Source organism: Chroicocephalus ridibundus, chromosome 4 (assembly GCF_963924245.1).
Source record: "Chroicocephalus ridibundus chromosome 4, bChrRid1.1, whole genome shotgun sequence".
NCBI classification, from domain to species: Eukaryota; Metazoa; Chordata; class Aves; order Charadriiformes; family Laridae; genus Chroicocephalus; species Chroicocephalus ridibundus.
The window spans coordinates 9270441-9291648 of NC_086287.1; the positions used below are offsets into that span (position 1 = coordinate 9270441).

The 21208-nt window shown below is 39.2% G+C and overlaps 1 long non-coding RNA gene across 1 annotated transcript; it reads right to left on the reverse strand.

Annotated features, from left to right (window-relative positions):
- Window positions 1-5155: 5155 nt before the first annotated feature.
- On the reverse strand, window positions 5156-15888 carry LOC134514319 (uncharacterized). The gene is made up of 3 exons (XR_010070689.1): window positions 15763-15888; window positions 9545-9680; window positions 5156-5259 (listed from the first exon to the last, which is right to left on the reverse strand). It is a non-coding gene; the product is annotated as an uncharacterized LOC134514319 (long non-coding RNA).
- Window positions 15889-21208: the final 5320 nt, after the last annotated feature.

Here is a 21208-nt window from a genome sequence, read left to right on the forward strand (position 1 = left end):
ATAACAGATTTTTTCTCAATGCCAAGACCATGAAAACAGGTAGCTTTCACTGCACTATATTTTTCCACTAAGTACATAAAAGCGTTCAGGTTAATTCCTTCATACGAATTCTGACATCACTAGCAATAAAGTATAGGTTCAAATTCTCATTTAGTGATCAGTGGAGCTAACTTAGCCTACACTGGCAGAGAAAAAAGGAGAAGGGAAAAATGTCTCATTATAATGCAGTCCTTTGAAACAGTGCGTGCCTGCAAATATCAGGAACACTGACAATTACCTTTAACGTACCAAGAGTTGCAAGGCCATGTTTAACATCCACTTGAGAAGAACCGATAATAGCAAATACTTGTGAACTATCCAAACATCAACAGTATATTAATAAAAAAAAATATGGAAAATTATCACAAACGTACATAAAATATGTACATCTTCCTTGCAGTTTAAATTGCCTGAATGTATCTGTGATGAAGACACAAATCTTAACTTTCTTGAATTAGAAAGAACACAGATCCAGCCCACGTGCATTTTCTGTATCTCCCAGATCGCTGATGACTCCTCCCTCGCGTGGAACAAGGGACAATCAAGAAATATGTACCGGTGTGCCCTTCCTGGTCACGGAGACAGTGATCCTCTCAATCTGCATTAACAAGATCCGTGACAGGGAGATTCACAATTCTGAAAATAAACTCACTAAACACCATTAAGTTAAAATACTATCATCACAGAAATTGATAAAGCAAAAAGGATCAGGACACGGCAACAAACAGCTGAATTTTAGCTGTCAAGATTTTAGAGGGCAATGTCTTTATTTCCTGATAATTAGTGCTAAGCGCTACATAGAGAGATTTTTTTGGACGGAATATAGCTGGTCTTTCTCTTGCTGCTTGATATTTCCTTTCTGTGTATCATCCCATTATCTTCCATTATGCTCTTCTGCAATGGAATCTATTTTTAGATGAGACTGAAATGAAAAGGGGGAGAGTGCGTTTCATGCAAATGGTCCGTCTAACAATCACCAACATAGAAGTAACAACAGCAGGAGAAGGAAACAATGCTAACAGCAGGAGAACTGGTCCCATCTTTAAAATTTGTTGTGAAACAGGATACAGTTTAAAGAATAAGGACAATAGGAGACCCCCAAACATCCCTCTGGCACGCAAATCCTTCAGTCTCGTTTTCTTACCCCTGAAAATGATGCAGGCGCTATTACTTACGCAAAATGTTTTTATGCAGTCACTCTCCCAGATCAGCCAAATTTGCTGCCTCAGAGTTTCTCTTTGCAGAAAGCGTTATAATCAAATAGAGATTTTGATGTACTTTTTTCTCCTTTTGGCAGCTACATCATAAATCCAAGCGTAAATACAATACAGGTTTTCTATAATTAGTTGTAATGAATCTTGTATGCTAGGGGGACTTTCAAATTAAAAAGGGACAAATCTTGTCAGAAACAGAATACTTTTGAATATCTCATGATATTCCTTTTTATGATACAGTCTACTTGAAAACAAAATCATTAAGCAGTGCTTCTAAAAGCATCATTATAGTTTTAGCAGTAACAAAGACATATATTAAAAGATAACAAAATGCTTTGTAGCAATCTGTAATAGAACTAAAGTAAAACTTAAAATTACCTTAACTGCATGCTTCCTTTGTCCATACCACACATTCCTAATAAATATAGAGAAGAAAACGTGCACATGCAAAACACTGAGATGACCTTAAAAAATAGCTTTATGATGGATAAAAAGAAAAAAAAAAGTCATATGAAGCAAGTGCAATGGAGGGTAATTTAGAAAAAAGGAATTTATTTCTATATAAAGCTGAGTATAAATATTTATCAGATGCATAGATGGTCTAAAGATATTAAGAAAAATAATGAAAAATTACTCTTTCATTGTCATATGCTTCTTGCAAATACATGCTGGGATAATGCTTCAACTATAATAAAACTGCTCATTATCTGGAGATGCGGTAACAGGAGAACAAACATCGTTTATATTGCTGAGAACAATTCTGTGGAGGCAGCGAAGGACTACAGGAACAGAGATTCCTTTTTGATATTTGATGTTTATGTAGGTTGATTGAAACGGAGTGATTAAAATCATTTAATTAGAAACTGTACAACGGAGTTCTTTGCAAAAGAATATTGTATGTATTTTTTCAAGTTCACAATATCCAGTTTGGCAGTAATACAAAATCACTTTGGGGGCAGAGGGAAAGGAAATAAGGAGAGGATATTTGTGCTGCTCTACAGCTGACCAGAACACATTTGATTTAGTGTTTGTCATACAGGCAGAATATTGGATGTGCTATTCGGGATGTTCTGTTCTCCAGCTCTCACCGGTTATCCTAATGGGATTGCTCTGTTTCCACTACTCCCTCCATACAGAGTGTGTGCAGTAGCTCCCATCTATAAGCCACACTTCAGGTTTTTAATGTCAGTCTAATGCTAAAACAATACCAGTCTAATTCCTGCAAAAGACAATGAGTGTAATTTCTCAAGTAATGTGGATTTCTTTTTTCTGCAAATAAGACTTAAAATGTAGATGTGCACGATGGTAAAAAACCTGTTTAATAATAATACTTTCTTCCATTTAAAGATTTATAGAGGTTCTCTATTATCTACAGTCGCCTTACAATATACTGAGAAAGTATTATTTTCTCTAAGTAATGAGGATAAGAGCAGCAAGATGTGAAGCAATTTACTTGAGGAGAGCCAGTAGCTGATCTGAGCTGAAAGCTGAGGAATTCCTGGATGCTATTACTGCACTTCTCTCCATAATCTGCTGTTGCCTTTGCTGTAATAATCTCCCAGCAGCATTTGTATTAATCATTTGCACTGCTGTAGCATCCAAAGAGCCCGGTCAGGCCTGTTACAGCAGTTCATGTACATACACAGAAAGAAAGGGAGTATCAACATCAAGAATATTTCACACAATGAAACAACTTTTTTTTTTTTTAATAAAAAAAACACCAAAGGGAGAGAATAATCTAAACTGCAAAACGAACGCCGCGTGACAAGCATGTCTGTTACTTCCACCTCGTGATACAATACACAGCCCAATAAGAGCTGTTTTTACTGCACTACTAATCTAAATTTACTTTACGCTACTTCGCTAATTTAAAATTCTTCCCTTCCTCTTATTTTTTTGTGTGCAATTATTAAATTTTAACTTTGTTACTTGCAAAGTTATAGGATTAAAAACAGTTGCACATTCTGTTTTGTATGAAACAGTATTTTTCTTGTTTCCTGGCAGCACCATTCTTTTTGGTTTGTTTTCAGGTTTCATTAGAACTTAATATTTATGATAGAATATTTTTATATATATACCCATATCAATGTGTGAGATTAGTTTTCATAAAACATTCTGTGTATTTTTTCAGATATATCAGCATTATTTGACAGTCAGGATGGCTACAGTGTTTTGCTTTTGGACTCCCACGTGTTCGCACTGAAAATTAAAGCCACATCCACACTAGGCAAGACAAGTTAATATGAATTTTTTATATTTGTGAAATAACATTTTCTACTGACAGCAGAACTACAGCTAGCATCTGTGAGTATTCACATGGGATCATGAAGGTCCTCCATGATAGCATTATACAAAGGGAACATATCTGGGATAGATGGTGTAGGCACCCACACCTGCCCTCCTGGCTAGGCAGCCCTGGGGGCAGAGCACCTCTGAGTCACTCCCTGATTATCAGAATGTCAAATATTGAGTTTGTTTATTGAATTTTATTGCAATTTAAGTGGTAGACAGGTCTCCAAATGAAGCGCTAGGAAATGAGCCAGTTGTTCATAGAATCATTTAGGTTGGAAAAGACCCTTGGGATCAGAGTCCAACCATCATCTCCACTCCACAAAGTTCTCCCTTACACCATATCCCTTAACACTGCATCTAAATGAGTCTTAAACACATCAGGGATGGTGACTCCACCACCTCCCTGGGCAGCCTATTCCAGTGTCTGACCACTCTTCCTGTGAAGAATTTTTTCCTAATGTCCAGCTTAAACCTACCCTGCTGCAGCTTGAACCCATTCCCTCTTGTTCTGAGTCCAGTTAAACACCATTTAAGAACGGAGGCAGTGACTGAAGATGGGATAATGAACAGCAGAGAAAGATGTCCTGGCACTGAAACCAGCATCTCCTCCATTCAAAGGGGGTGAACTGAGCAGATGAGAGGTGTGGGTGGGTGGTACAGACACTGACTTGGGGCAGTTTGGAAAACTATCACCTCCGAGTTTCTGTATGGTGTCATAGTCCTTCATAAAGAGCAGGAGGAATATCTGACTCTAGCACCCTACAACTGAGACACAGCAAACACAAAGGTTACAGCAGGAAAAAAGTGAAAAGACAGTGACCGAGCATTACAGCTGTGTTACGAAGATGGAAATCTACCAGCGTTATAGAAGTGGGAGGCAGGACTCGCACATTAACATGAAGGAAAAAGTACTGGAAAATAGAATAATTCAAGTTACAAAGTCTGGCCTATGAAAAATGTGTACAGCTGATGGTTTAAGAAAAATGGCTAGCTAAACTCTGTTCATTGAACCCAAAACTAGTCAGTAAAATTTTGAAAAGAAAAATGGTTCTGTTCTACCTCAAACCAGGATATTAAATTAACTGGAGTATAGAAAATAACGGATTAATTTTTAAGATTCTAATATTTTTCTGGCAGCAAAACAAACAAATAAAAATATTCCTATCCGGAAAAATCTCTTACTTCTCCTGCATCAACAAGCAACAGGGAGCTGCCCAAAAATAAAGTTCAGGGATTTTTGGGCATTGTAGATTTTCATATGCAATACACCAAGCTCGTGAGTCAGAAGAAAAACACTTCAATTAAGAGGTCTTGCTGTCATTTTTGGCGTGGACCTGAAAGAATTCACATATAACGTTAAGACCGCAGCCAGATCCAAGCGTTCAAATCTAACCTGAGACTCAGCTCCTGGTTTCTCTGTATCACACAACTTGCTCTGCCAGAACTCCCTCCAAGTCCGCCTCTCACACACACTCAGGACCAACTTCTTCAGCTGTGTAGCTCAGCCCAGAACTGACAGATATTCTGACCCGAACTGGACAGAGTTCACTGAGCACAATTCTGCCTGGCAATGTCCGTTGTCAGGCTTCATTCTGCTTTCACCTCTTCCTGGGACATTTAAGAGTTGCAGGGAATTCCCTTCGGCAACAGCTGGGGAGAAGCTCTTCCTCCCAACACCCTGAGGAACAGGGGCCAAATTGGCTGCATTTCATAGCTGAAAAAAGAAACAGCCCTTAGAGCAGATGGCAGGCAGAAAAGAGTGGTGTTGGAAACAATCTTTCAAGGCAATTCAATCCAAAAATCGCAATTCTACAACACAGCTTTCAAGTGAGACCCCGGCTACCTGAAAAATCTGTAACATGCTAGCAGAGATAGTTATGGTCCTTAAAAAAATAATGGTAAAGACCTAACATCTATTATTATTAAAAGCAAAGGTACTTCAATACAGATCAGTGCTTGGGTACCACCAGCAGAGATGCAACAGAAAGAGACAACCACAACACCAACACATTTTTCCCCTCTGTGTGGATGTCAACAGTAGCAGACAGGCTGATATTCAGCAACGATATGAATCTCGTAGCAAAAAAGTGTTCATTGAGATCACTCTGAAGGAACCCATTTTGCCACAGGACTGGAAGTATCACATCCTCCTTGCTGGCTATGGCTCACTCTAGAGCACAATATTTTGTGTCAACTAGTGTATATAGTAATATATCTATAATAATAGGTACTAAACTGATCAGTTTCACATCAAGCTAAATTGGCTTATTCTGAAATTTAAATTTAGAGTAGAAACTAATGGCATTCAAATAATTTATTACCCGGTTTTACTCAACATAACTCATGCGGCTGTTATATGCTAAGTATCATCATCATCAATGTGCCCCCTTGCCCATTCTGCCAATTAAAATCACCCCAAAAGTACAACATCAAAAAGATTATGTTTTCTTTAAGTTGACCTTTAAAATTGAAGTTTACAATGCCCTCGTAAGAATTTAGTATCTTCATTTACATAATTTTTTTCTAAATTACAAGTCATGTTTTATCAGAACAGAGTAAGCCAGAGGACACGAGGAAGCTATGAGCCAGCAGCAAAACATTCAAACCCCAATGGGCTAAAAAGTTCTCACAGACAGGTTATACAATTCAAGAAAACAAAAAAAATCATCAGCTATTGAATTTCCCTTGGGGGTTGCCAATCATCATCTGCTTTTTCTCAAGATTTTAAACAAATATCCAAATAAGACAGAAAATAAAAGTTAACAAGTATGGAATTGCTAGGATTATTCATAGCCATCTGGAATGATACAGCAGCACAACTTCTTGAAATAAGAAAGGTTGTTTCCTTCACTTGCTGCATGGAAGTACATCTGAACTGAAAGTTGTTGAGCTCTCTTCTAGTCCCAGGAGCATCACAGAAAATTAACATCAATCCAGAAGGAAAATAGTGATGACCACTGGATTCAAAGTGTTCTGGCTAGAGGAAAATCTCCCTCAACACATGTTAACACCCAGCATCCATCAAATATATCATTGTTCCTTGACAGTGTGAAAATACAGAGCGGGACCACAGAATAGTCCAAATTTGGAAAATATTTCATGCGCTAAAACAAGTTTGCAAGCATTTATTGGGTGGAATGGTAGTAGTTAAAGACCTGTATGCAAGCATCTTGACACATTTTCAAGGCCACATGCTAGACTTTCAGTAACTTAAAAGTATACCTCTGATGGGAAACACTTTTAAAATTCTTAGGCAGAAAATACAGGGCTACTTTTGTATTGTCTGTGGTGCTGATTACTCACATTTAGAACACCTTTGCACAAAAAAATGACTAGAAATGAGAGCATGTTTGGCACCCCTCCCAAAACGCATTACGTGATGTGCTAGAAACAAAGATTATTTTTTTTCCTCCATATTAACTAACCCATGATTAAAAGAATATACACAGGTATTACAATTTTTACCTGTTTGATTTCAGAAGCAGACAAGGTCCTGATAGCATATCACGCACACACTTAATAAAATATATATACTTGTCTTCTTAGGAAGGACTTACACTAGAAAGAGGCAGGTTTGCTGAGCAAAACCAAATCAGCTGTTCTAGAGCAAGCTCTGCAATTCAAGTTTCTACGTTATGCCTTGGCTAAACCTGCATGTGATACTCCAGCTCTTCATTGTTGGACTGCCCTTTGGAATTAGACACATAGACTTAAAGGAGGAAAAAAAAAAATCAAAATAATAAAATGTTTATACCAAATACTCCCTTTCCTTTTAGATAATATGATTCAAAATAAGAATTTGATATTAAAAAAAAAAAAAAGTCTTTTCCCCATTCCCACTGGGTAGAGTTCTCACCAGGCTATTAGTAAGTGAATTGTTTCTCTCTGAAGCCGCCTAACCACCTGTGAAGTGTTAGGTTCTCACACCTTGACTAACTGCAGGCAGGAAACAACAAGTAACAACTCATGTCCATGCTGAGCCATGTTGACTTCTACCAGCCAAAAGCAACCGTGCAGCCACTCATCTCTCTGTGCAGATGCAGACATCCCAGCGATAGCTGTCTTTCAGCGTTGGAAAACCAGCAAAGCACAGTTCTGCAGCCAGTGGGCCTTCCAAGTATTCTTTAGATGCCATCTCCAAAATCCTCCAATCCTTGAGCCCTTCTGGCAAGCGACTATCAGTGGCAATCAAACTTATTTACATTACAAAGCTGCTCTCAAGAGATTACCGAAATCCCCCTGATTTCACTTATTTAATTTGGTAAGCAGATTGTGTTGCTGCAAAGTAGATTTCCTATCTGGATGAACTCTTGCTGTATGCAAAACATGATACTGAATATAGGCTCACAGAACAAGTTAATTTTTGTAACTAGGATGGTGCTGTCAAAGAGGTACACAAAGGAAATAAATAAAAAAAAACAAACGGTGCTACAAATTTTTGACATCATGGCTAGGTTATGGCGGGCAGAGCTGCACAACACCAACTCCTTGAGCACAGAAGTAAAGCATCTGTTTACTGTCATTTGTGCCAATGCCGTAGTCCTGATTTGAAGCAGCACTTTAGTAAGAGGGAGGGGAAAGAAAAATCACATTTTGTATTAATATTTACCCCTGCTTATCAGGTACTTGCATCATTTGCACAGCTACCCTGTTGGATAAAATCCTCACTGTAGGTACAATCAGATCCGAAGATATTTAAGAAATAAAAACACTTTGTTGATCCACTACACTAGATCTTTCCTACATACGCAGTCTAACCTCATCCAGAATCGTAACGCATGTTTATTAGCCCTCTGAGCACCACTGTGAAAGCTTATCGTGTAAAAATGTCATTTCCCTTTTGTGGTGACAGCTATAAACGTGAACTACCAGTTTCAACAGAAAGTAGCATTTCATAGCATGGCTAGACCTCCTCCTCTCCTGTCACCAGCCAAGGAACACGTTAGCTGCACTTACTGGAGAGGAAAGCTCTATAAAAGGGTACAGAAGGCAAGAAGTCATCTCTCTGCTTTCACTTTGGAGGATGCGATTGAATAGCCCTGCCTCTGGCTCATCTGCCCAGCAGTAGATTCAAGAGCCTGGCTTGCACAGATCAGGAAACATGAAGTACGTTTAAAAACCACTGGGAAACAGTTTACTGCAGAAAGGTAGAAATATGCTGCAACAGAGACAGTAGTTGTCAGCTGCGGCCTTGCAAAGGTAGACCGTGACATTCTCTTAAACAGAATGCTCTTCTCTATAGTCCTGCACAAAGAGGAGAGAATTAGGGGAAATACCTATCTAAAGTGTAGCTCAGACAAAAGTAACTCAATCTGCTCATTTTATAGAATTATATACATGCAATCCATCCAAGATTAGGAAGTTTCCCTCACATATTCCCACACATTCCCCCGCACCCTGTGCACAGGAGGTACAATATTAACTCTGATTTGGAAAGGTAAACAGAAGAACATGAGGCTCAAATACATTGATAAATTAATCTGAACTATTACAAAGGGATATTATATATATTTTTTATATTATTACAGTATTTTTGACATTTATAAAATATAGATATACATGGGTTCTTATACAGGCAAGTTGTATTTTGAAAGCAAGTATTATACTTGACCCGCTCAAGTAACAAGGCTCTTCCCCTTCAGGATGATCTATTTCTTTTATGATGTCATACTACTTCAGGAATTTAATCTGCTACTTTTTCTAGCCTCCTTCCATCACTCCTCTGACTTCATATAGCATTTCTAGTTTTTGAAGAATTCTGAAATGTTTTCTAGGTAAGGAGGTCCAGTACAAACCCAATCATTTTTAGCCTTTATGTTTGCAAGGGGCATCTGACAAATGGGGTGGCTTTTGACCAGTCTCCCCGTCACAATAACAGGGTGGTTTGGGCAATGTGTAATTCTCTGTTGTTGAAACACAAAGCACTAACTGTTAAGTCAGACACGGAGAAGGTTTGCAGCCTGAGCTTTACCAAAATGTCATAAAAAATGAGATCTCACCAGTGCCGACCTCAGCAGGAAGGGCTGCGTGGTCTCACCTCACCCCCACCCAAAAGTGGGGCGTAGCTGCTCAGGGCTTCACTCACCACAGGCACAACCAAATAAAGTCTTCCCAAATTCCAACACCTTCTTTCTCCTGTATAGAAAGGACAGATTATTAATGAAAAGCATACTACAAAATCTTGACTTTTTCCAAGGATGTTAAGAATCTGCAACTATATAATCCAGTTATAATCCATATGTCGCCCCTACCGCTAAACTCTTAAATACAAGCGTATGTCACTTGAAGTGTTGAGGGTGTGTGTTTTTGTTTTTAAGAAGAGCTCTATTTAGCTGCAAGCACCCAGCTACTAATTAGATCTGCAAGAGGCACTCCAAAGTTTTGTTGTTGTTGTTTTCTGAGTAAACAGGGAAGCGATGTGCGCTGCGCTGGCCTTGCCAGGGCACCACATAGCTCTCACTTCCGAGGGTGAAGTAAACAGCTTAAGGAAGAAGAGCTTCGAGGATTGTGTCATACAAGCATTAATATAATGCTCACATCAGCAGCACTGTGGCTTTTTAATTTAAAGCATGTATTCCTCTGAGAGTTACCATTATCTCATTTTTTTGCACTCTACCTATTATACAATTCTTTTTGGAGTTCTTAACGTGACTGTCAGGGCTTCTGAAAAGCAGCAATCGCTACCCCCAGCCACCACCAGCCCTTTAAAAGGGCCCAGAGGGGAAAGCCAGCACATCAATTGTTACAGCTTTCAATTCTTCTTTTTAAAAGGAAGAGTTAAGTGTTATTTTATATATTTTTCATGCATAATTTCAGTTATTTCTCGGTAAACATATATCCCAAGGCTCTGGCATTTCATCACAGAAGTTTAATTGAAAAAAGGGGGGGGTTGAATGCAAAAAGCGGGGGGGGGAGGGGGCGTGGAAAGATTGGGACCGGGGGCAGTTCAGCCTTCGGGGGGAGCCATCACGCCCCGACACCCCCACGCCCGCCCCGGCCCGGCCACCTCCCGCGGGGCCGCGGCCAGCGCGGCGCCATGGCGCCCCCTGGCGGCGCCTTGGGGGGACGCGGAGGTAAGGCCATCAGCCAGGCGGGGGCGGGGGGGGCAGGAGGTGGCGGGGGGAGAGCCGGCCTCGCTTGATGACTACACAATGAGGAGTGATATATTTTAATTTAAACACCATAAACCTATTGAGTGCTTAATTAACTTTAACCGTCTTTAGGGGAATGAAGCCAATTTGAGGGGGTCAAAAGGAGTTGTTTCAATATCAAACAGTTTTACATAGTCAATCCATTCATTCAGCCTACAGCTACTGATTAACACACAAAATTAACATGTTAGTAAAAATTCATATTCAGGTCTCTGGGGAAATTAAGATGCACATGCACAGAGCATGATTAGCACAACTATTGTTTTCCCCCAACAATATAATTTAATGGGTTTTCAGAATTACAGAAAGAGAGACTCGGTGCTGGTTTGAATTGATTATTTACCACAAAGCTTTGAAATATAGAGAAGACGGAAAACATCCTGAGCCAAGAGGCCAGCAACGGAGAAAAAACAGGAGCAGAGCAGGTCCCTGCCGCAGAAGGGTATGGCTGGAGCAGGGGACCCGGCGAGCATCAGGCCCTCCTGTGTCCCATAGCATGGCTGCCCCATCCATCGGCTACCCCAAGAGCTCTTCCCTTTGCCCTCACCTGCTGGTGCCTTCCTCTCCACCTCCCCTCCTTCCCTTTCATGTCTCCATGTTATTTTTCCATTGTGTCATTTGTTTTAGTAAGAGAACAAACAGCTCGAGGCTTCTTCCTATGCCTCAACATATTGCACATGCCAATTACTTTTCAGAAATAAGAGGATTAGGAAGGGTGCCAAACAGACAAAGCAAAGGTGAATAAAAGAGACGATATTTTACAAATATACAACTGGCAAGCCAATCAAAAATCACAGCCTGGAGGACCTGTCTTAAGTAATACTGAAATAAAACGAGAAATCCTCAGTAACTTCAGCAGTTTTTAGATCAGGCCCTCACACGGGGGAATTACCTCCCCATGGTATCCCAGAGGGCAAATCGTCATTTCCAGTCCCGAGTGGCACTGGGAGAGTGACCAGCCACGCAGTCACACATGGAGGGGGGGGTTCATATGAGGCCACCAAAGCCCAAAGGTCAACAGCGGAGCAGGAAGACAGAGTAGCAAATGTCTGATTTCTTGCGTGACTAAACTATCAGTAGGCTTCTTTCGTATTCAGCAGGTTAAAAAAAAAATAATTAAAAAATCTAGTCATATGGGGTTTAGATCAGCTATTTAGGTTAAAAAAAAGACCCCTTTCCCTTTTATCTGAATAATGTATCCGAGGTCTACACAAAGATAGATTAACTGTCAAGCTAATAAAGGTCTTGTGACTAGCAAATGGTCCCCTGGCTTTCTAGGTCTAACCTGTTAATTGTTTTACGACAGTAAAGTCAGAGAGATGCGGAATTCCCTCATCATAAATGCAGATGACCGTACATGCAGCTGGTTAGAAGTCTAGCTACTACATCCATCTACTATGTTTGAGCTACCAGACTTGGGGTCCCACAGAGCTCCAGTCTGCGGTGAGCGAGAAGTTTATAGCCACAGCACCTGTGGATACCAGCAACATCCACAGTCATGAGGACAGTCTGGAGCAGGAACTGGTGATCCTTCATGAGATAACCAGGATGAAACTGGTGCCCAGAAAGACTGTGCAATCTCCATCCAGGTCATTATTTTCCGAAACTCAACTACTGCAAAGCCCCGTGCAACCTAATACAACTTCTGAGTTAGCTCAGCCTTCAACAAGAGATTGGACTAGATGACTTCCAGAGATCACTTCCCACCTACTTCCCACATACATTAAATTCAATTAGAATCCCAAGTGCTGGAACAAGAATACAGGTATCTATTTACTTGGTATTGCAGAACCATTTGGCAAAGGAAAGCAAACCAAAATCTAATAGAAATCAGCAAACGATTAGTTGGGTCAGAATTTTTGATTTACCTTAACAAGACTTACGGTTCCACAGTTTAGCATCTGGGCATCTTTGTACAGGTCTAATTTAAACACCTAACAGAATTGAATTATTAAGATGGCTAACAGTTATGAATCTATATTTTAATGATCATTTTTGAAACAAGGACTAACGAGACAATAGCATAATCCCATTCATACTTGCGTGTGATTTCCATTCTACATCTGATTTAGAGTAGTTTTCTATATAGGAAATTTTAAAGACCAAAGAATTTGAAAGACATCTGGAGTCTGACAATCAGAAAACAGCATTAAAGCAAAATACTGGGGGTAGTGGAGAAGAAGGGGATCGGGACCTGAATGTCTCACGAGAGCAGAGCTTAGGAAACTAACGTTTGGTTTACGATCAGCTGATTTTTTGCAAAAACTGTGGTGAAGCATGCAAAAGTGGAAAGTTGGTAGCTACCTTGGACTCAGCCCTTACTCAAACACTGGAAGGACCACAAGAGAATAAGCACGGTTCAGCAGTGGTTATAGTTAAGGTCCTTGCAGAACACGATACCATGTAATAGCGATCCACAGTAATATTTTAAGAAAGGGAAGGGCTTGTTTATTGCAATGATGGAAGTCAGGAATAGCTCATAATGGGAAAAGTTAGAAAACTTAAAAATAACTCCAAAGAAGAAAAAATACATTTAAAGTGATGGTGTTAAAAATGAATCTGAAGTGCGGGAAAGCAAGATATAAAAATCAGGATTGTGATGTTACAGAGATATGAGGACTCTGCAGAACAGACAGCCAAACTTAGGGAAGCAAGGAGGTTAACTAACCTTCAGAAGACTTCTCACTACTTAATCTGTTTAACCAGCAATACATAAACAGAAAAGGAGAACTAGGAAAATACAAAGAAGCAAAAGTATTTCTGTTAACGGGATTCAGCACAAAAAGAATCTTGCCATTTCACAGATACTGAGGACATGGTCTGCCAGAAAACCTATTCATATTCAGTAAAATATCCCATAAACAGAGACACTTGAGAAAGGAGGTGGTTGTTTTCAGTGAATTTGCACTAAAAATTAGGACCAGACAAGGCTGACAAAGGTTTCCAAGAGAGGCAGACATTGTAGCTATTAAAAGAAATTTTGTTTGAATACCGACATACACTTAAAAGAAACAGCAAAGGCCAAAGGATGATCATACTTAAAACCCGTGTAAAAGACAGGTGTGTTGTGGATGGGCCTGAAAATCGTGAGTCCATTTCGCTGGATCTGTCTGAGTCTACAAGCCAGAGATCTGGATACGTTCTGTCGATTGAGCAGGCAAAGCAGCAGAGAGAAGGAGTTGGAAGTCTGCCTCTGGCTGAGTCTTCTTTACATTGGTATCAAGCAAGAGTAGTTAAAAACACATCAGGTCTTCTCCCAGTGCAGTGTGAAACCAAATAAGTACAGCATCTGTAAAGATGAATGAAAGCCTCCTGTCCTACAAACAGGATTTGCCAAAACTGCCGAACTAAGAACATGTGGTTATTATTTAGGCAGTATTGAAAACTCTTTTGATCAAAGCGCCTTCTAAGGATCTGCTAATGAAATCATCTAAATTGACTGTAAACGTGTCAGGATGGGTGTTGAGAACAGGGAGCACTAAGATACTGTCAAAACTAAACATGAACCAGCCAGGTGACACCACCCCGTTAAGGGCTGAACTCCAGGCAAGGCTCAGTAAACCGTTCAGGAAGAGGCATGTCGCAGTTTGGGCCGGGCTGGCCAATGGCAAGACAACAGATGCTCTCCCCCAACTCTTGCTCCAAGGAGAGGAAGAAGACAGATAAAGAGAGTTATGAGTTTAGAAAAAACTAAACTACTTTAATGAAATATTAATAATGCAATTTAAAAAAAAAAGGAAACAATGGAATAGATGCAATATACACAGATATACACAAAACCGTCTCAAGCTCCCAGGGAGACGGCACTGGCAGGCACTGGGGAAGTTCCAGATTGGACTCAGCGACAAATGGGAACTGGAACACACTGACCGGGATCAAAAGGCAGGTGAGCTGACAGGGTCCTCCTCAGACATCAGTCATTGAAGAAAGAGAGCCATTGAAGAAGAGCCCTTAGAGAGGAACCAACTTGACCTCTTTCATCCCTCAGCTTTTATACTGAGCTTGGCAGATGGGATGGAATACCCTATTGGTCAGTTTGTGTCACGGGACCTGTCCCCTCCTCCCCACAGGTGCAACCCCTCCATGGGGTAAACACCCAAGTCAGCTGACCCTGGTGGCCACAGCAACAGGTGTGAGCAAGAGCCTCTCTCACTGAACAGAAGGTTGGCTCTGCTTCACCCCAAACCAGGACAAGGCGTCACCATGGGAAGAAGCAAGATGCTGGCTCTAGACAGATTTCTGTATTTCTTTTTAAATACTTGAAAAAAGTGGGCACACGCGTTGTGTAGATAGTAGAAGTCTCTACTTTCAAAATGTTCTAACTTTGGAAAACCTCAGAATTTCTCTGTCTTTGTAATGGGCAATTCAGAAACACAACTGCATTCAAATTTCATGAAAATGAGTGGCAGAGCATCCACTAAATAAACTGCTTAGCATTACTTGTGACACTAGATACTAAAAAGTGTGAAAATTAGTTTCCGTGGCTCATGTTCAGGGAATTTAAATGTGTAGATAACATTTTCCCAGCGTAGAAGCACTGTAAATAAAAAGTGACAGTACAACTAAGAGGTGTACCAGTACACACTGCCTTCCAGGAAGGCAAGAAATAAAAACACCGCTATTACATTAATTACTTTTTTTTAAAAAATCTTTAGTTTTGGCTGCTGCAAATCAAAGGATCCCGTGACATTTTATGGATGGAGATACTTTATTCCATGGAAAGGCATTAGCAAAAATAGGACTATTTATGAGCAAAATTCTATAAATGACAGGAGATAGGGCATATACACAGCAAGAGAATTTTCCACTGGCCTTTCTCAGAATCTATGAGCCAAAAGACTCAAGGAGAAATTTATATGTGTTATGCTGTTGCATTCTAAGATGTAATAGAAGGGCTTGTACATAAAAAATATTACTGAACCAAAAAATTATATTAAAAATGAAAAATTGTTTCAAAATATTTGACTAGAAAACATTTACATTTATAGCAAACACAAGATAATTTTTATAACACACACAGCAGCAAAAAAAGAAATTTTCATCATGATAGATCAACAGATGCGTACTGAGAAGCATCTTTCATGAAGTCTCCAAGCCTCCTGGCAGAGAAAGTTGAGGGAGTGAATGAACCACCATGTGTCTTTGAAGAATTTCAGAAAAGCAGCCACTTATTTCCCTCACTTACATAAGATTACTTCCTATCAAAAAACAAGTGATAAATAATGATGGAATTACCTCATCAGCTATTTAGTTAAACCACATCATTATAAATTTAGCCCCATAATTTGCTTTATCACAACATAATAAATCATAAGTAGGTGATTCACAGATAAATTGCATGCAAAGGCCAAAAGATACAGTTTGTATCTAAGAATAAGTGAGCAGGTATATTTTCAATAACATAAATGATTTAATCTAACACAGAATGAGCAACACAACTAGTAGGCAAAGTTTGTAAACTCTGTGTGTAGATCCTCAAGCTCACACAATACCATTACTTGGGTATGCACCGGTACACGGAATATATTTGAACTTATTTAATATAACTCTCCGCAAGTACACAAAAAGTTCTGAAGCACTTTTGCTAGCTGGCAAAAAGAACGTTTAGAAAAAAACCTGAATTTATTTCAGATTACATATTGTCTGGCAATTGTTTAACTTTAAATAAATAAATAAATGGGGGGGGGTGTGTGTGGAATCGTGCAGAAACTAAGTCGTCCATTCACAACTTGCATCAGTAATTCAAGTTGAAATGCACAAACACACGTGACATCTGCAAATTCTGTGTATGTTTTCCACTGAAACTGCACAGGCACTTACCCGTGGTGTATGACAGGACATGAGCATACATAAGTTTTATAGAGGTTCACAGTAGTATATTCTAGAAGGCTATGTGGTTTTGGATTTGCAAAAAGAGTGTTCCTTTATTTTACGTATGTGCTGAAAATGGTACTGGATACAATGACATTTTTCTGTGAACTTTTTGTATAGCACAAGTGAGAGGCTGAACTCCATTTAAAAACAGAAGAGCAAAAGCTTTTCCTATTATGATCTTTTCAAGCAGAATAAGTGAAGAGTTATGGCAAGTTCATGCCACTTCTAAGATGTTTAACACAAGTATCATAATTGTCACTTAATGGGTCAGGAAACAAAGACAGACTTGTCTCAGCGGTGTTGTCTGTTCTCTATAGATCACACTTATTTTCCTTTCATATTTAGGAAATGTAATTATGTCTAATTCAAATTACAAGAGAATAATTACACAAAGCCATTTTTTTCTTTACAGTTAATCCTCTGAATATTTTATTTGCCAAGGCATACAATTTTCCAAAAAGAAAACATTAACTTATATGGCCCATATGGAATTTATTTAATTATATGATATTCCAATATGGTTCCCTGCAATTTATTACGTTAATTAGTTAGATTATGTGTGAAACACTTTATAATGACCCCATTCCTTTACTTTATGCGTATTTTTTTTAAAATCCTTCTAATGAGCCATTTTTGGCAGTTGTAAGAGATAGCTGTGCTTTGCAGTTTAAACAAGACATATTACAATTTAAATCAACTTTGATTTACTGAAGATTTTGAGCACCTTAAACTGCATATTTTGTAAGACTGCAATCTCCTTACTATAATGAAACACAAGAGTTGGATAATATTGTGTATTTCATATCATAACTGAATTCTACACTACTTTGGGAGTAAATGCTATGGTATTGATTACAATCGGGGGCAGGAGGGGAAGTCTTCCAATAGTTCTTCAACTAGGAGGGCAGAAGAGGATTAAAAGAAAGCCTCTAACAATCAGCATGTGCAAATCTCTCTTGGAAACAGGCCAATGAGCTAGATCAACACGGATTTTTGCAAGAAAGCAAGTTACTGTTTGTTTCTTGCAACTTAACTACAAGTTACTACCATGATGTGATCAGAGAAACAGACCATTAAACATAAAATCCCTTCCATGATGCCTTCTGCGGGAAACATTTTGCAGCCGTCATGGGGTACCGTCTCACTCAAAACTGCATTTTACACATGCAATTTTCCTTTTCTTACTAAAATGAGGAATGCACTCTACTTCCTTGCCTGAGTTTTCAATAGCAAAGGTGAGCACCTTTAGGTAGATACCAGGGGTTTTGTGCCAATGCAGCCTTACATGTCAGGGCTGGAAATACATTTCCAGGACCATGCTTGGACTCCTAATACATCCTGCATTTGGCTGTGAATTCAAGTCTAGATATTCAGTCTCCAAATACACCCTCTGTATACATAGGTGGATGAAGTATTGACAGAACGTCCTTTTCAGCTATAGATGCTAAACCTCAAGATTTACCCACCCGGTACTACACACCTATCACTGAATACTTGATAAACATTGTTAGGTTGTGGGTTTTTTCATATTCATTCTGTAAACTGAGAACAAAATCTCACTTTCTTCACCACAAGTTTCAGCCTAACACTGCACGGACCACCACTGTACCACAGTGACACATGAGCTCACAGAGAAAAGTACTGGTGAACTGGGATGTACACCCATGTACATGACAGCAGAAGTCTTAAACTAAACTCACTTTAACAAAAAATTCACTATGGCAGGAGAAACACTCTCTCACAAACAGTATAAAGAAAAATCCAGACTTAGATGTCATGATAGGATCCATCTTTTGCAAATAGTACAGATATCATTTGCTTGTAGGTAGTAGAAGACAGAAATAGGGTTGCAAAAAGCCCTGATGCTCAATGGTGAGGGCAATGGATGCTTAACACACAAAAAATCCATGAAGAAATTCAAGTTGAACAAGCCTCTCTCCTTAGATCCTGAAAGGTTTTGCCAATGCGTCATCTGAAAATATATTAACACTTCAGAATCACTGATGTTGGCCCAAATGTCACATTTGAGTTAGTTTCCAATTATTATCTTACCATTTATATTCATTTTCTCTTAATGGGAGCACTGTTAGAGCACTATAAAATATTCTGCTGTGGCCACATACATTTCAAAGACTTGACAGGCCAGACAGTCGCAGAAACCCTATACATACTTCAGATAACCTAAATTTTTTGACCAACAGCTACTGATGTAACAGTAAAAATAACAGATGGCAGCAGAGGAGAAGGGGTCAGGGTTTATTCCAACCAAACTAAGCTTGTGTTGATTTCCTCCAGCTGTTATATTCAATTTTCATCCACTTCCATACACAGTCCATATTCTTAAAATGTTTATATACTTTGTGTTACATCTTTTGGCTTGACTGTAGTTAACAAAACCAAGAAAGTTCAGGACTACATTGTTCTTTATATCTGAAAGAACAATAGAAATATTGCTACATGTGCATAGTGCAACAGACATTGCATCTCATGCAAATGCCATGAATTTTGGCTGCACTGGAGATTTTTCTGGCACCAGGTCCACCAAACCTAACCCCAAGTCATTAAAGATTGCAAATCAAACCCCTACACGTAAAAATACTCACGACAATTTGCAGCTCTATTTCATAAGGTATAAGCAAAATCCAAACATAATTTCCCTCCAGGTCTGCAAGCAACTGGTTCCTTAATTTTGCATTTCACATGTCTCCATACTAAGCTAGTACAAAACCAAAAAAGTCAGTCTTACCAAAGTGGTCATTTAGGTGTCTTCCTGTGTCATAAAATGCAGCAAACATCAACCACAAGATAATCAATGCAGATAATTTAATATATTTACATTCTTTCATTTCAATAAAATGACTCACACGCTTGCTCCTGAAAGACTGCTCAGTGAAGGCACTCTTCAGTGTACATTCCTTCATCAGGATATCCTTGAAGAAAAATTTCACAGTCAATTTATTAGCCTAAGAAGGTATGTATTAGCCCAACCACACCTTTTTCAAACTGCAGTTTTGCAGAATCAATATCCTATGTATTTCTGTATAGCAAGGAGGAGGTGTATCTCAGTGTCCCTTGGATCACAGAGGCACTAACCAGCAAGAGGAAGGAGGACTGTCTAAATTGTTGCAACCGCTTCCTTGGACATCTCCCACAACGGTGCTTGCTTGCAGGTCACAGCTGAGAGCACACCCCAGACTAATAGTTTAGTTTTCAGTGCAAATTCTTAGAATGTCATTAAAGGCTCTCTGACAGTGAGCTTTTAAAGCACCTTATCTTGCTTTAATGCTCTTTAGAGAAGAATTAAATAGGACTAATACATTCACAATGAAGTATATATGAATAGTTCAAGGATGTCTGCTTATGCCCCAAATATTTTTTTTTGCAGAGTGAAGTAGTGACCAGATATAGATCATATAAACCATATTCAGTTCCCACCGCTAAATACCTCTGCACATCACAGCTTGTCTCAGCACTTCCTCATGACCTAACAACCAACTAGTCTCTGAGGCCTATACCGTCTTTCCCCATCAACACAGAGTCCACCATCAGAGCAGGGATTACACTCTGTGTCATGCCTTGACTGGCGGGAATTGCAACACTCAAGATCAGTTCTTGAATCTTTTTGTGGTAGTTGCTGGATGCAACTCACAACAGCCACACAGTCTTAAGCCACAGCACTGTGTAATCCTTGACAAGTCTTTCCTGAAAAAATATCTGTGCACCGAGTCACAGGGCTCCTCAGTTCTTAGTTCCAAGTCTTTCAATACTGCAATAGTTTTAAATTAAATGATCAGTGATGAACAAATATTCTTTTCACGTGTATTGTACACTTCAACACATTACTGACAGTTTTAAAAACTCATGCATTAAAATCATTGTCTAGCTATGTATTTAAAACAATTAAGTCATCATTAATCCAGTAAATGCCATAACAGGCTTTTAGAAATTACAAAAGAATCCTTTCCCACTACATACATCGATATGGTATTTGTCTGACTAGGTGATCTTATTATGCACCAATTTAATGCTTTCTTAAAATATGTAGCAACGAAATGCACGAAGGAACAAAGTTACCCTACGTAATTATTTGACACTGTAAGTTGCAAAATCCTGACATGCCAAGCTAACTAAAAAACACATTAGTGCCAGCACAGGACCTCCCAATACACTTGGCACCAAAGGGTTAATCTCACACGTTTAATATCCTACCTCAAACAAGAATAATTGTAGCAAGAAGAAAGCTCTTATGGTAGCCTTAATAAGACCATGCTACTTCTTGAGAACACAACAGTAAAAAAGCCATGCAAATGGAGATGAATGGAGCACAACCCACCGAGGTAATTAAAAATGTATTTTCCATCTCCTAGTAATTGAATTGTGTACAAGCTGCAAGTTAATGAGGTCATCTACACTCGAGCACTGACAGGAAAGCAGGAATAATTATCTTTCAATTTTTTCTTATGTAGCAATTAATTTTAACCATTCGCCTACACCCCGCTCCCACTTCCCTCATTCCAGTCAGTCAAAGTCATAGCTAAGCCGAATTGACAAGCAATTGATACGGTAGCGGCACGGAGCCGCCGAGGCGGGCAAGGTAATCAAGGGGCTGCAGCTGTTGAGGGCTAAGCGCTTCCAGGT